This window comes from Mirounga leonina, unplaced genomic scaffold (genome assembly GCF_011800145.1).
Source record: "Mirounga leonina isolate KUSES-001 unplaced genomic scaffold, KU_Mleo_1.0 Mir_151, whole genome shotgun sequence".
In the NCBI taxonomy this organism is placed as follows: Eukaryota; Metazoa; Chordata; class Mammalia; order Carnivora; family Phocidae; genus Mirounga; species Mirounga leonina.
In genome coordinates this window covers 97,461,664-97,479,996 of record NW_023270377.1, presented here as the reverse complement: position 1 = coordinate 97,479,996, position 18,333 = coordinate 97,461,664, and positions in this window count along the sequence as shown.

The following is an 18,333-nucleotide window of genomic DNA, read 5'->3' as shown; positions in this document are numbered from 1 at the left end:
AGTGAGGTGTAGTCACTTTAGTTCCCTATCCCCATTCAACTTCCAGTCCCAACAAGGATAACTCATGGTGCCTACTCCCTCTATAACAGTCTTCTCCAACTCAGAGTGCTTACTCAGCAGCCTCCATCAGCTAAGAAGCACAGTCAATAATTTGCCAGAAGTTATATGTCAATAGTAATATATTTTTATAGTTCTCCAGTGTATTTCAAGCAATGTTATAGAGAACACAGTCAATATAGATTTGCTTTTACTTTCTCAATATGAGAAGTATTTGTGCACATTATGCAATGAAAAGTTCAATTTTCCATTGTCTCACTTAAGAATTCCTGCTCTGCCTGTGTGAACATATGCATCAGACACACACACACACACACACACACATACACACACTCATCAGTCATCTTCTGGGACGGTGAGCTTGCCAGATAAGTAACTTCAGAATGAATATGTTGATAATGAGTTTAATTTCTAGGATGGGTGGAAACCATTTTCCCTGGAGAAAATAAATGAATAAGGGTACTTACTGTTAGTACTGCAGGTCATAAAAAAGGCTAACAAGAGAAACAGAAATCCCTGGATTCCAGTTTGTCAGGCCAGGATCAATGAAGACATGCATTTCCCCTGGACCAAGTTATTATATAACCAAATAGTGTTTGAATCCATTGGCATAAGGCCTTGACAAGATACTAGCTAATCTAATAACCCCAATCCATGACTAATTGTGCATAGATATAACTTAATAAGGCATCTCTTCCCAAATAATATATTTTTGTTTCAACAAGGGCCTCCTAGGATATTATAAACCAAACAAATGAAAATGTGTGAATATCAGGTCCAAGCCAAGAAAAAATAATTCTTGGTAGAGGAATCTCTTTTCTGCCTGAATATGGAAATGGCAGAAGCCATACAAAGGCTTTATGTTTCCCAAAATATCAAAGCATGGAATCAAAGGAGAGGGAGGGAGAGGAGGGACTGGAACAAACAGCAAGTGAAAGGAACAAATCTCCAAAGGTCTGTGCTATGTACATTCAGATGAGTATTCTGACTTCATGTGGCTTCAGTGAATCAGAAAGATCCTGTGAATCTTTAGAGATGGAAACGTCTTTATTATGTAGTCCCACACCTGAAGCCATACAAACACAGTGTTTTAATATGTCAGAATGTTAATGTTATCTTTCTACTGCAGCAGAAAAAATTCTACATGAATACGTAGATTTCCTGACTGGGTGTTACTTAGCATTTTACCTGGTGTTAGTAACTGATAAGCCTTGCATGGGGTTTCATTACAGAGATTCTGTTTCTCTCATGCTTGTGCAGACTCTGATGCCAGGCCTTTTTATTGGTGCATGTAATCTGATGGACTTCAAATTAAAAGCAATGAAAATCATATTAGTCTGTCTACTAGATGAGATGTTATTAAGAGTAATGGGATAATGCTATCAGAGCTTCATTTCTTAATGTTTGGTCCTTAGAACCTAAGCTTTCAGACAAATAAAGGCTGTCATGAGTTATTACTCATTGTAATACATGAATACTGATATATTTGTCACTGTTGGCTACGGGGATGTCATCTCTAAGATGGGTTTTTTTTTTTTTTTCTTCAGATAGGGGATGTAGAAAAGAGGAGGGAAAGTATAATGAAGTCAGGAAGTCCACACAGAGGCAAAATGGTGTGACCACATTGAGTAAAAACGTTAGCCAAAGTCTGATGGTAGTTTCAATATTATACTATGCCTACATAAATATGTGTGATCATAACTGCGAAATGTAGTCGTTGTTTGTTATTATACAACGACGCCTGTTGGAGTACATCCAAGACACAATAAAATCAAGTATTATAGGTAAGACTATAAAATTAAATCATATGTTTAAGAGAAGCTTATATATAATGTATTCCAATGGATAAGAAAAAGTTTAATACATGAAATCATTGTTCCAGCATCACATATTAGTGAAACCTGAAGGGGAGTTAGGTGTCTTGACTTCTAATTTAGTGTTCTTTCTATGGCAGTTCTGGTTTTTCATGCAATTTCCCCATGCTTAGAACTCTACAGTGTCTTCTTATTCCCTTCGTTGTACATGATGTCAATATACTATTCAATTACTTATTTACCTAGCCCATGTCATTATTAAGCTATGACTATCTATGAATAATTTGCAATGAGAAATCTGGTAAACAAGTATTCCATCACAAATGCCCCCTGTCTCTCAATTACATGTTTATGGTCCTAAATACATTAAGTCATGAGAGCCAAAGAAAGTGATAGGAGGGTATCTTTCAAACTTTCTGGGACAGATTAGGCATGGATACATATATGACCTTCACCTTTTCTTTTATCATTCAAAAAATGTGATACATATCCAGTGTATTTCTTGAACGAAGACACTGTGGACCATTCGCACTTTAGTATGCCTATCTGCATAGGATTTCTTTGCAGGTTAAGGGACTCTGTGTGTGTGGTGGGGGAGAGAACTGGGAGTGCAGCATTGGCTTTGTTTTAACTCATGAGTGCTCTGTTAAAATTACATACATACTACATCCCTATATGTCTATATGTTTTATATGTCTATCATATATATCTGATATATATGTGTATGTATATAAAATTTATCTTTTCTAATGTTCCTTGGTTTTGATTAAGAAGGACAAAAGAACAAAATACTGGGACAACTGACATCAGATTCCCCATGAAAGAGGTAAGCACATTCTCCAATCTAGTTATCCCTCTTTACTGCTCTGAAAATCAGTGTCACTAAAATCATTTGTAGCTCTCTGTGCTCATCTCAATGAGGGCATCTTCTTGTAATGACATACTTTGTACACATTCACTGACATCACCCTGTACAAAGGCCTAAAGCACATTTTTCCCTCTTTCAGAGGGTATGGGATCTAAAGTAAAGGAGGGGAAAGGAATAATCAAGTGGGATTTATGAAAGACAATTACCAGAGAGCACAAGATGAATACAGAAAAGCAGGGAGAAAAAACCCATAACAAAACCAAACAGTATGGTAGTACCAGCTAAGAAATCAATGTGCACCAGTGGTACTCAACACAGATTACTGGCCTGGGATTCAGTAGGTCTGGAACGGGCCTCCAAATTTCATTTTTAACAAATTCTCAGTTGATGCTAATGCTGCTGGTCCATGGACTGCACTTTGGGTAGGTGCATATACATTGAGAATCTCTCAGTCCTGAGGGTTGATATGAAGGGACAGGATACAATGATCCTTAAAGAATGAAAACTAGTGAAAAGCAGCAAAGAATGGCTTTGAGATAATTGATGTAAACTGTGCAGCTGCAAGAGGCAAAAATGTTATCTCCAAGAACCCTGGACACATGGTCATTTTAACATTTTTGTGATATTACACAAAAATGCATGAATACACATCTATAACTAGTTATCATTATTTGAGTATCTGAGCACAACACACTCTGGATATTTGCTCTGTGCCTATATGGAAATACAAAAAGCCAAAGTCCCTGCCTGCCTTGTCCTTGTGCCTCCAGGAGCTTCCAGTTTATAGACTGGGCAAAGATGCAAACGTATAAATGCAAATACAAATAATTATATATAATCAACGTGTCCTACTTCTTCATGGTAGGATTTGAAATCTCACATCCTGCCCCAGTCCTGCTGAAAAAAGAGATTTGTCTTTAATTCCTCCTTCTTTTGTTAAGTCCAAGAACCCCAAAGTTTGGCAAAAACTGGTATGTTTCAATCAGTCCGGTAGAGGACGCCCTTCTACATGGAGCGGGTGAGAGAAAGGAGCTACCTCCATTGCCAAGAGTGACTCGGGCATGTTCTGTCACTGCTGATCTGGCAGTCATTTCTAGGGATAGAAGGATAGGAAGAGGATCAGCTCTCAACTGTTACTGCTTACTCATATGGCCATGGGCTGTTAATGTCCTACTATCCTAAATACTTTAGAGATACAGCTCTTTGATTTCTCAAGGATTTACAAATACAGCAAGTCTGGTGGCTGCAGCTATTCTTTGTTTTTTTTTCTGACATTTTCTCATCTCACAAGGATCACTGTGTCTTCTACTTCTGTACCAGCCTTCAGGACTTGGATGGTCTCTATGTGTACGTACCTGTGCTACTCACAAGTGTGGTCCATGGACCAGCAGCATCGGCATCACCTGGGAACTTGTTAAAAATGAAATACCTGACTTGGATAGTTTGAAGTCATTTGTGGTACTTTTTGTACTCTTATTTTAATGTTAACTTTCAACCAAGGTTCCAAATAACTTCTACTTATCTCCATCTGCCCTTTACCCGGATATTGTTTGCCCAGGGAATCAACTGCAGGGATCACTCCCTCATTTTATTTAGGTCTTCATGCTACTGTCATGTTCTCTGTTAATATCACCTCACTACTCTATTTAAAATTAGAAAGGCCTTTCCAACTCTCTCTCTGAATTCCTAGCTTTATTTTTCTCCATAGAATTTATTGTCAACTAATAGTCTATTTATCTATCGTTTCTTAATTTTGCTCCCTAGAAGGTAATTCTTTGAAATAGAGATTTTTCATCTGTTTTGTTAAATATCACTAATGCCTAGAACTTCACTTACTATAGAGCAGGCCCTCAGTGAATGAATGAATGAATGAATGAATGAATAAATTAAAAAGGTGATATTTCTACTGAACTTCCAAAAAAAGCCTTTCCTTTTTTAAAATTCATCAACGCATTATAGGAAAGCAATGTGCCAATAGCAGTATAATAAGAAATCAATAATTTAAGCCTATTTCCTCTTTTGATTATATATATTCATCATGATTTTAATGTACATTTTTCTCTCTAAAGTTGATAATATATTATTCTTGTTGATATTGATATTGGAAAAAAATGGTGACATAAAACACATTCTTTGGTGCAGTTGACAAGAAGAATAATTGATCTCTTTACAACCTTTCCCATCAGTAGGTTAACAATGCTTATTTACATTAGTAAACCTAATTAATATTTCACCTCATTATTCACTATGAGAACAATTATTTAAGAACTGCAAATCATACACAAATATTGTTAGAAAACTCTAAAATATGAATGATGGTACCCTGAAACGCAACTGGAGATTTGTGTCTCATTAGTGCTAAGCCCATAATAAAGTCCATAATAAAGAACATGGGAAAACGTGAGGCATATCATTTTATCAACTTATATTCAAATGGGAAATGATGTAATAGTATATTCTTATGTTATATAGAAGGGAGAAATTTTGAACACATTTTATTGAAAACAAACAAACCAGAGACTCCATATAAATAAATGCACAAAGACAGTTTTTAGTACTTCACCTTCCAATGACAGACACACACACACACACACATTCTCATTTGAATTGCTCTCCCTGTTGAAATAAATGCTTGAATGCTTACCCCACTGTCATCTTTTGAAAAAATTGTATTATTAGTTTTTCTTGCTTTGTTTCCTATAGAATCATATTTACTATATAAAAGATTCCCATTTCTGTGTTGAAGAGAACCACACTGAAGTCATTTGCTGAGGACATCAAGTGGTATAAACTTGACTTACTTTTCAGAATAATGACAGGATAACAAACCACTTGAGTTTTAATTTTCAGTTAATAGTGTGGGGCCATGACTATTAAGACAATTTATCAGGCACTTAATAGAAACAGTAAATGTTAGTGTTGGAAGGAAGCATAATGTTTATTTAAATACTGTATAATGGAAAGGGTAGGGCATGTGGAGTGAAGAGGTTGCTGTGAAGCCCTGGCTTCAGCCCCATTTTAATTCCGTATCTGTGGAGAAGCCATTTAATGATGGTTAAATAATCAGGAGAGAGTTATAACCATCTCATGTCTACCTCATTCAGAAAGGTGTTTTAAGGACCAAATCAGTTACTCTGAGCAATTGTGTTGATGTAAAATACTGAACAAGGGAAGGGCCTTGAGTCCTACAAAGGCTGAGGATAGATATATAATTAATGGTATCTTTCTTGATTCTCAATCTAGAGTGCTTTTCATATTCAGCTTTTCATGATACTAGTATAGAAAAGGAAAAAAAAAATGGCTTTGCTAAATCACGTATGCATGGTTCTCAGGTGTGGTCCCTGAATCAAAACATCAGCATTCCCTGCGACCCCATTAAAAATGTATATTCTCAGGCCCCAGCTCACACCTACTGAATCGGAGACTCCGTGCAGGGCCCAGAAATTCTGCAAAAGGTTCTGCTACAACTTGGAAGTTTGAGAACTACTGCCACTTTTTATCTTAAATGGTTTAATGTCTTTATTTGTGGAACCCTTTCCTAAACACCCTTCAGGTCTCCACTCAAGCACTGTTTCTTCATGAAAATCTTTTCTAATCCTTAGATTAGACTGTATCTCACTGTTCAGACTCACATGATTCTCTGTACTTACCCCTTGTAGCACTTATCAGTTTGTAAAGACATAATTTTGTGATTATCTGATTAATGTCTTTCTCACCTACAAGAATGCTTGCTGCCTGTAATCAGAATCAAACCTATTTTACTTACCATTAAATTGCCAGTAGCAAGTTCAGTGCCTGCACATGGAAGTTGACCAATAAATATTGTAGAATGAATGAATAAAATGGTACTTCGCTGTCCTCTTTCAACTTACTGAACTGTAGAAAATGGAAGACCATAATTATAAAATAGAACAACTCTACTGAACCCATGAGCATCAAACCTACAATTTAGCTCAATTATCATTAACTACTCAGTTAATATTACACTGAATATCCACAAATGACCTATGTATTGAGGCATGATGTGCTGAGGTTGAATATTTTATTATGTATTTGGCTGAAGGGAATTAGTTCAAGATGAATTAGGATGCAAGTAACAACAAAAACAAAACAGCTACAAATAAAGAAGAACTATATTGCCTTACCAAACAAAAGTCAAGAGGCAGGATGGTGCTGTGGTTGGTTCATTGATCTGCTTAAGGACATTATCAAGGACAAGATTTTTTTTAAACTGGGTGCCTGGTTCAGTCGGTTAAGCGTCTGCCTTCGGCTCAGGTCATGATCTTAGGGTCCTGGGATGGAGCCCCATGTGGTGCTCCCTGCTCAGTGGGGAGCCTGCTTCTCCCTCTCCCTCTGCTGCTCCCCCTGCTTGTGTGCTCTCTCTCAGATAAATAAATAATAAAGATTTTATTTATTTATCTGAGAGAGAGAGAATGAGGGAGAGAACACGAGAGGAGAGAGGTTCAGAGGCAGAAGCAGACTCCCCGCTGAGCAGAGAGCCTGATGCGGGACTCGATCCTGGGACTCCAGGATCATGACCTGAGCCGAAGGCAGTCGCTTAACCAACTGAGCCACCCAGGTGCCCCTAAATAAAATCTTTAAAGTAAAAAGATTTTATTTAACTTTGAGAATGCTTTTTAAATATTTTTACTCAGCATTCCTTCTATAGTATTGTACTTTTTCTTTAATGTTATCTCCTTACTCCTTTACAAATCCTCTACGGCTGCTTTCATGTGCAACAGAAGAGTTAAACAGCCTCAACAGATACCTCATAACTTTCAAAGCCTAAAATCTTTACTACCTGACCATTCACAGAGAATGTATTTCTTCCCTGATTTAAACTATGAAAAACATAAAAGAACCTAGTTACCCAGCACCACACATTCCCTATCTTTTAGCATTGGCACATTTGTGAATGAGAACCAATTTCTTAATTTGTAAATCAAGTGACAAGTCCTTGGCAGTTTTGATTTATGTGGCATTTCAGTTGGACTCCCCACAAAGCACAGTTATGTTCCTCAACTTTCAGATATGATCCAACCATGTGAAGAAATAAAGGAAGGGAAGAAATAAAGGAAGATCACCAGAAGGAAACAGGACTTTTATTTCAACATATCTTCTAGAAAAAGCTGCCTTTTCCCCAATAGTAAACTTATCTAATTATGTGTCCACAAGAACATTTTGTCCACTATTTATGCCCAAACTTTTCTCTTTAAGACTGAATGCAGAGCACAGAGGTGGAAAGTATGACACTCAGAGACCTCTTAACATGTTAGAAGATATGACTCTATCTGTCTATAAGTCTCTATTGTGCATTTATTCTTCCCCTGAAATTCATTATTAGTGGCTCAGTCCTTGGGGAAAAGCTAATGTGCCTCCAAATCAAGCAGTGCTTTAAGACAGAGGATTATAAAAAGTAGTAATGATATCTTAATTTGTTTATTATTACAATATTAAACTTCAATTGCATTTTTTCTCCCAAATAATAAGTATTCTATTACTGGGAATAATGGACAATTAAGCATGGACAGAATATATGCTTATGTAGTGTAGTCAGATATTGTTACCACATAAAACTGAAATCTGCATCAAAACAGGAACATATATTATGAGGATGTCTGGTCTAACCTACTGCAGGGCATTTATAAACATTTAGATGACTGAATATCTAAATGTTTCTTTTAAACTTTTAACTTTGATACATGAAATCATAGTTATTCTTATAACACTTTTATGGAATTTTGATTGTATGGCAAAGACTTATTATATATGATTTTCTAGTTTCGTTTTCCCCACATAGATGAAGAAAATGAGGCTAAACTCAAAGGTAATGAGATCTGTCACTGAGAGTCCAACAAAAAATCTAGTTGTAAAATATGCACAATTTTTACTATTTATGTCCAGTTGCTTATGAGTATATTACTCATACTTCCTCAAGTTTAAAATCTGAACCACACGTACACAGAGATATTTACTTATTGCTGGGTGGGCAGGAACAATTTATTATCTACTTTTTAAAGAATCCACAGTTGAAGCATAGGGCCAAGCTCTCATCAACTACTGAGTAAGAGGTTTATTATTCATGACATGGCTGGTTTTATCAACATTCATTCATGCCTGTAATCTTACCTACGCTTCAATAATTACTCACAAATACGTTTCCACCAAGGCTTCTTCCTTGAGTTTGGTACTCATATTCACAACTGTACACTGAACGTTATGTGAATAGTTCACAGGATACCAACTCCAACTGTTTTAAAACCAAATTCATAATTTTCCTCGATTCTTCTCACTTCCTGTCTCCTCAAGGGTGATGGATGGAACAACAGCCACCCAAGCCAGGACTCCGGGAGACCTCCCCAACTTATCAAACTCATTAATCTGATCATATTTTTAGTCCAACTTTCAAGATTCAGTCACTTTCTATCATTTCACACTTAAACTTTCTGAAAGGGGAACCCAGTTGCACTGTTTCCAGTCTCCCACTTGGAGTTGTTCTTCATTGTTGCCTATTATCTGTTGCCTCAAAGGCCAATTTACCCACGTTATTCCCTCATGAGGCACACCATTGCCTTTAAGTTTCTTATGCCCCCTTTCCAGACCCACCCTCCCCTTTCCTCTCACATCCTGCATTGCAGACTGCAGTCCTCCCCAGCTAGTGCAGCTCTTGGTGTAAGCCACGTGTTCCCGCCTACCCATGCCTGTGCTCAAGCTCTCTGCTCTCCTCACCTTTCCTACTTTTCTATATACACTGCCTGAACATTTCTATCTCTCCTTAGAGTCAGCTTAAATATCATCCCCTCTGCTGTTTCCTGATCTTTTCAGGACATAGTACATGATCCTCCCCTAGGTAAGGCCACATGTTGAATATTTATATTTTCTGGATTGTCCCTTGCCATTCCAGCATCCCCAGGACCTCCTCTCTCAAGGGCTTTACTGCAGTGCATCGGAGAAGCCAGGAATCTCATGTCCCAGAATCTTCTTCCCTTTATGGTTCTGGCTTCGAGTGATTTCCATAAGAGAAACTCTGTGGAAATCTGGAGGGTCGAAAAGAAAGAAGAGTCATTATTCTCTCAGTACAATTGTACTCATATGAATGAGGAAGATATGAGATTCAGTGGCTCTCCTGTGAGCTTCTAAGAACCAGCCATTTGCTGCTGCAAGACAGAATGTTAATGAGAGTTTCTTAGAGATTCCTTAGCAGTTTTGCAGTGACCTTCTGAGGATGACCTGCTTGTGCTTTCCGGTTGATTTTTAGTAACCTTTATGCAGTCTCCCTCTTATGTTTCTGTATCAGCTAAACTGCAACTGTATTTCAAGAATTCTCTCCTCTGTTGGGTTCTGGGACGAAGCTGGCCTCAAGAGATATTTAGTGAGATTCATAAGGTAAAAGTGAGGCAGCACTCATGGATATTCTAGACAGGTCAAGTTTGACTCAGGCTATGTATCGGCCTGTGTTGTGATGGGTCCACTGCTTCACTTTGCAGGCAGCCCAGCTTGTGGCTCTTACAGCTTCTTCAGGATCTCTCTTACTTTAGCTTCTCTAACTCTCCAAAAAGATGCATATTTAGCTCTGTAATGAAGGTCACCAGCTTCTTCTTCTTATGTATTTATGTATTTATTTATTTATTTGAGAGAGAGAGACATTGAGAGGGAGGAGCAGAGGGAGAGAGAGAGAGAAATCCAAGCAGACTCCGTGCTGAGTGTGGAGTCCGTCATAGGACTCAATCCCAAGACCCTGAGATCATGACCTGAGCTGAAACCGAGTCAGACACTCAACCAGCTGTGCCAACCAGACCCCCAGAAGGTTCACCAGCTTCTACTGCAGTTGCTCTTATCATAGAAAGCAAGGTTAGAAGTCATGAGAGGCCCATGTAGGTTCGAGCTCCACCTCAGGGGTTCCAGATTTCCCATTTGCAGCCAGTTTGTCCTGTTCTCCACTCCATATTCATCTTTTCTTGACCGCCTGCCCAGCTGATGCCAGTCCAGCACCCAACACAGAAGCAGTAGCTGGCATAAACTTGTTAGCCGGGCCCTCCATTGTGTATGGTCAAATCCCATCATTATTCTACATCACTGTTGGTGATTCTGCCCTTCTGATGAAACCTTGACTGATCTTTAATGGTGACTTCTCTCATTCCAGTGGTTCCTATATTAAACTCTTTCTACCCAGAATTCAGAGAGTGACTTCTGTTTTGGGTGTTGTTGATTTTTTTTTTAACTGTTTCCCCTTAACCCCAATTAACATATTATATTAGTGCTTGTATTATTTAGTGGATCCTTAAACTTAATTGTGATTAGAATTTCATTCACATGCAATTAAAAAGGGATTTGACTAATATAAACATGTTATAGCTATCATTGTATCACTTTACCTCTACCTGTGTCTACATTGAATTCTGAGAGTTCACCTCATTGGATTTCAAAGATAAATTAAAAATCACATAGAATTTGGTAGGTAATAGATAAAAGGAAACAAATCTACAGTGAACTAGTAATATAGAAATGTATTGAGTATATTGGGGTGACACAGGAGATGTACAAACCATATGTCCAAATAGATCCTAGATCTATATGTTTAATTAATTTTTCTTTTTTTTAAGATTTTATTTATTTATTTAAGAGAGAGAGAGAGAGCAGGGTGAGGGGCAGAGGGAGAAGCAGACTCCTCGCTGAGCAGGGAGCCTGATGCAGGGCTCAATCCCGGGACTCTAGGATCATGATCTGAGCCAAAGGTAGATGCTTAACCAACTGAGCCACCTAGACGCCCCTAATTCATTTTTCATCTGGACCCAAATCCCTCTACATGAGTGAACCCCCTCATTTCTTTCTACCATTTCTCCCTTATATGAATGATAACTACTGAGATCTTTGTACATATATAATTATATGAATGGTTCAATGAAAAATTAGTAAAATAATCCACTTATTTCTCAGAGTTACGAATTTGTTCAAAGAACATGCTTATGTTTGATATTTTAGATACAGTACAAAATAAGATTAAGAGCTAGAATAAAGAAAAATTTTTAAACATGTATTTCCTGAGAGCCTCTCAGTTGTAATTATTGCCCTAAAGTTTATAACCATTTATCTGTCACAACAGCCTGAAAATTAAGTGAAAATTTTCAACTATTTTATCCACATATTTTATATCCCAGAGGCCATACACATAAATCTAACTAAATTTTTCTGATTCCACTGAGATATTTGATGCATAATGGCACAGCAGTTATGTGTGTGTATTATCTTAGATACTTACATAAAATCCCATGAGAAAGGTTCAATAAGTGTAGTTGCAGAAAGACTATTCCTTAAGCTCTAATAATCATGACCTAAAAATATAAGATTCTTTACAAGTTAAACTTTAGCAATAATCTGTACTCCATTCCCGATAGTATATTCAGTAAACTTCATGTTTAGTTACCGAATTTTTCTCCCTAATGTAAACAGTTTTATTTATGTTTAAGCCAATTCTACTGGAGGAATGTGGTTATGTTAGCTTTTGTAATCAACACACTTTGTCTTATTATCTTCCAAATCGCTGTGGTCATTGTTCTTAAACCATCCTAAACCATGTGATTATTTTGTAGTTTTGTCCTGATACTATATCATCAGTATGAATATAGCTGTATGCTACACCATTTCAAGAGAGTGCATTAGATCTCGCTGGCTTAAATAAGACACAATACCTCAGTCATCCATGGCTTAACATTTTTAAATTTTAGGCATGCTAAACTTTAAAGCAAATTCCTTAGGGACTTAAGCACAAGCCATTGAAGTAGACAAGTGTTAGCTCAGCATCACCAATACAACTTTCTGCTTACAGATGGGAAAATGGCACCTCACTCTACAGATCTATCACACTGTAAGCTGAAAATCTCTTTCTTTCTCCTCTGCTTTCTTCCAAGCCAAACACCTTTCTAATTTTATTTTTCACTAAGTGCCAGTGTAACACATCCTCTTTGTTCTGTTCCACATCCTTAATTTCTCCCTCACTTTCCACTCATTACTTTTCCAGCCAGTGCTCAATCTACTCTCTCAGAATAGATTTCACTCTCTTCTTCTTAAGGTTAGCATTTTTCAATCCTTAGCTCAAAACTCATTTGCTTTAAGAAGGCAACTCTGATAGAAAGAAACATACAAGCCATATTACCTTAGGAAATAGAGAAAAGCAGTTTCCCCTTAGCTAAATATACGTATGCACACCTGCTTCCATATTTGGTTACAGTGAGGCAAATATGACTGTAGTTAATAATGGCAAGCAGCTTGCAATGGGTGTGATTTATATGGTTGCTGGCAACAGAGATTTGTCTTTTTACTCAATTATATTGATTTCTTCTTGGATTGTCTTTTTATGTACAACATTGTAGGGGTGGTTCAAACTGGTTTTTAAAATATTATTTTCACTGGCATTTTATTTAAACAATAACATAATCAATTACCTTGCTCTCTTCCAAGAAACTGAATGCAATATAATCAAGTGTAGCTAGACCTATAAATATGGAACATGTTGCCCTGCCTGCATATTTTAAAGAATATTGTATGCCATTTTTTATACCTTTCTTACTTTCTTAAACAAAGAATAAGAATATAGATTCAGCAGGCATAAAAATGATGACAGTCACGGATGAATGCTAAATAGTATTGTTAACTGTCACTTAAATTTTAAAATATGCAGTTAAAATTAACTAAAGGAGGCAATAAAGCCCTTAAATATTATGAAGGTGGACATCCCCTACACTCATCTTAATCAAACTTTTCCTCTCTCTCTTTTTTCTTTTCCTGAAAATACCAAGGATAATGCACACCACAAAGGAGCTATTCATGTATAATAATTTTACCTCATTTCCAACCATTTTTACCTATTTCACCCTTAAAGTTCCAGACGAGTTGTGGCTATAGATTAAAGATAAGGGGAAGGGGACATGAGGGGAAGGACTCTGTACCCTCTTCCCTCCATTTTTATCACCATTTTGTCATCTACCTTTATCAGTATTTAGTTAAATATTCACTTTTATGTTCTGTCCCCACCAGTCATTGTTACTGTCCTTGTCTATATGAGTTAGCATTGTACATTTTTATCAATTCTATGCTTTCATATCTAATATCAAGCAAATTTATCTTCCCCACCCAATTTCTCTCCTCTACTTATCTTCTATCTGTTTTACACAGTATGTAGCAAACCAAGTGCCTGAGGCATGGTCCTCATTTTATGAAACATGGGGATAGTGATTAATAATATTAATGGAGGGGAGCCTGGGTGGCTCAGTTGGTTAGGCTGCTGGCTCTTGATTTTGGCTCAGATCATGATCTTGGGGTCATGAGATTAAGCCCTACTTTGGGCTCTGTGCTCAGTAGGGAGTCTGTTTGAGATTCGTTCGCTCTGCCCCTCCCCACCCCGGCTCATGCTCTCTCTCTTTAATAAAGAAATAAATTTTTAAAAATAATATTAATGGATAAGTAAGAACATAGGTAGGGATTGGTGAGTCATTTCTAGTGAAAAGCTCAAAAAACGATTTATCTACAGAGAGTTTACTCAAACAGTAGTGATATTAAACAATAATCTATGAGCAGTGATTATGGTAAAAAAAATCTATAGAGAAATAAAGAGGAAAGTAGTTGAATTTGTTGTGTGCTCTTTACTTGTTAGGCATACTGAGGGTACGGAGATACACATGATAAAATTCTATCACTCAAAATCTAAGCCACCTTCATTCTCTCACCAACAGTCTCTCCACCCAGCCTCACTCTTAGAGGACGAATAAGACTGCCTCTCCACTCTCCTTCCCTCTCTCTCTCTTTCTCAATCTCTCTCTCTCCCTTTCTCTCTCCAGTTCCAAAATTGATTAATGCTATTCATACATATATGTAAATACCATTTATATATATGTGTGTGTGTATGTTAGCTTATATATGTCAGCTTATATACATATGGGTGTATAAACACACACACCACACATTCCATTAATCACAAACTCTCTTAACCTTTCACTACAAAAACTCCCTAACTCACTTCTATCCATAATAACCCTTTTCTCACTTCCCTCCTGTTATAATATAGATACTGGTCATTCCCTTATCTACAGACAATGTCTCCACATGATTTGGTTCCTGTTTGGTTCTCATCTTTTAGAAACCAAAAAACCTGCAAAGTTCATTATACTTCTTTCTGTATTATATTTAATATTTCCCTCTTTAAAAATTCTTTACCTTGAGGGGTGCCTGGGTGGCTCAGTCGGTTAAGTGTCTGCCTTTGGCTCAGGTCATGATCCCAGGGTCCTGGAATTGAGTCCCTCATCAGGCTCCCTGCTTGGTGGGGAGCCTGCTTCTCTGTCTCCTTCTCCCGCCCCTCCCCCACTTGTACTCTCACACTTGCTCTCTCTCTCAAATAAATAAATAAAATCTTAAAAAAAATAAATAAAAATAAAAATTCTTTACTTTGAGAATGTAAACTCTCTAATACTAAACAAATGAAAACTCTGAAAACCTTCTAAACTTCCCTTGACCTCCTATCCTAGAATTCTCTCTCTTCCACTTCACAAAGAACTTGAGAAAAGTATCCATGTCAGCTCTCTCCACTTCCTCATCTATAACCCTCTCCTCACTTCCACTTCAGTCTGGCTTCTCCCCATATCTCATTCCAAACAGCTCTATTCAGAACTTCATTGTTATTAAGTCTGTGATTAGTTTTCTTCCCCTATAGGCCCTCTAGCTTTGAGATTCAGAAGCATAAGCTCCATGGCCTATTTGACATTTCCCTTTGCATATCTTAAAAGACAACTCATTTTCAGTAGGTCCAAAAAGGAAGTCATAATCTTCCTGCTTCATATCAGCATGTTCCCAACTCCAAACAAAGTGAACTCTCCTGAAAGTTGCCTAGGAGCCATTTATCTATACCCTTTATCTCACCACCATATATATACTAAGTCCAAGTTATCTTTAATAATTTTATTAATTTCCCTTGAATACTTGTACACCTCACTGTCACCATGTGTGCCTACGCTAATTTTCTGGATTCTGAAGGCTGCCTGTGTTCCTTGGCTCATGACCCCATCCTCAAGGCCCACTGGCATGGTAGCTTCTCATCTCTCTCTCTGACTCTGACCCTTCTATTTTCCTCTTCCAAAAAACTCATGTGATTACACTGGGTCCACCCAAACAATCTAGGAGAATCCCCTCATTTCAAGATCATTATTTTAATCACATTTATAAAATTTCTTGTGTGTGTCAGATAACATATTTACAGGTTTTGGGGGGTAGGCTGTGGATGTCTTTGGAGGGGGGCATTATTCAATCAACCACAGCCTGTCTAGTATAAATCAATGTTATCTTTTGCTTGTGCAGTTGAAGCCAATCTCCTAATTTATATCCTTTCTCTAGTCACCTACAATCTCTATTCTTATCTCACCTATTCCCTCTTCATTTCAACCAGAATGATGTTCCTATGAAAGGCTATTTTAGTCATATTATAATCATTTGAAGGTTACACATTGCTCTGAGAATATTGACTATATTCTTTAATTTGACAACAGGTCTTGAGGAGCCATACCCTTTCTAGTGCAACCTCTCACAGCAAGTTCCTCCTCTTGACACTTTAGTTACATGAAATTGTTCTTTATTCCTAAAAGCATCAGGTTTGATAATTCCACATACTATTACACACAGCTCTTGCACAAGACTTTGTATGAAATTCTGTTCTCCATTTTGTCTTGACCCTTCAGAGTCCAAGCCTTGCTTCATTTTTGCATTCATAGTCAATATTCATTGAGTGCTCACAATATGCAATTCACTGTACCCAATGGTGGGGACTCAGCAAAAAACAAAAGACAATTCTCATATGATCTCACTGATATGTGGAATTTAAGAAATAAGGCAGAGGATCATAGGGGAAGAGAGGAAAAAATGAAACAAGAAGAAACCAGAGAGGGAGACAAACCATAAGAGACTCTTAATTTTAGAAAACAAACTGAGGGTTGCCGGAGGGGAAAGGGGTGGGGAGATGGGGTAACTGGGTGATGGACATTGGGGAGGGTATGTGTTGTAATGAGCACTGGGTATCATATAAGATTGATGAATCACAGACCTGTACCCCTGAAACAAATAATACATTTTATGTTAATTAAACAAACATGAAACTTTACTTGCATAGATTCATAGATCTTACATTCTAAATCTTTTTTTTTAAGATTTTATCTATTTATTTTTGAGAGAGAGAGAGAGCACAAGCAGTGGGGAGGGAAGAAGGGAGAAGACTTCCCGCTGAGCAGGAAGCTGGATCCCAGACCCTGGGATCATGACCTGAGCTAAAGGCAGACGCTTAACTGACTGAGCCACCCAGGTGCTCTAGATCTTACATTCTAAAAGAAACAGGGATGTTTTCTTCACTCAAGATCAAGTTCACATGTTAGGCATGTTATACACACATAATACAGACTTCAATAGCAATTGTGTATATATATATATATATATATATATATACACACACACTATAGTAATATACTCATTTGTATAGTTATTTGATATCTATCATTGAGAAATTATAAATTCCATGAAGCAAAAAATCTTCTCTTTTTTTGTCCATCTTAGTTTCCCAGTACTTGACCACATATATTCAACAAAGTTTAGTTGAGTGAATGAAAGCAACTCATTCTACTGTGTGTGTGTTTGTATAAAGAGAAGTAAAAGGTATTTGTTGATGGAGTAGTGGTATAGAAATACACAAATATGGTTTAGAGAGAATTACACATTTCATGTTCCTATACAAATTCATTTATTCAATGTATGTTTGAATTATTCACTTTTTTACTTTTTTAAATTTTTTTCCTATTTATAGATGGCCTGATTTTTGTTTGTTATTATTATGGTACGTTAATCACCATACATTACATCATTAGTTTTTGATGTAGTGTGCCGTGATTCATTGTTTGCACATAACACCCAGTGCTCCATGCAGAACATGCCTTCCTTAATACCCATCACTAGGTTAACACATTCCCCCACCACCCTTCCCTCTAAAACCTTCGGTTTGTTTTTAAGATTCCATAGTCTCTCATGGTTCATCTCCCCCTCCGATTTCCCCCCTTCATTCTTCCCCTCCTGCTATCATCTTCCTTTTTTTTTTTTTTAACATATAATGTATTATTTGTTTCAGAGGTACAGGTCTGTGATTCAACAGTCTTACAAAATTCACAGTGCTCACCATAGCACATACCCTCCCCAATGTCTATCACTCAGCCATCCCATCCCTCCCACCCCCACTCCAGCAACCCTCAGTTTGTTTCCTGAGATTAAGAATTCCTCATATCAGTGAAGTCATATGATACATGTCTTTCTCTGATTGACTTACTTCGCTCAGCATAACACCCTCCAGTTCCATCCACGTCGTTGTAAATGGCAAGCTTTCATTCCTTTTGATGGCTGCATAATATTCCATTTTGTGTGTGTGTGTGTGTGTGTGTGTGTGTGTGTGTGTGTATCACATCTTCTCTATCCATTCATCTCTTGATGGACATCTTGGCTCTTTCCACAGTTTGGCTATTGTGGACATCGCTGCTATAAACATTGGGGTGCATGTACCCCTTTGGATTCATACAT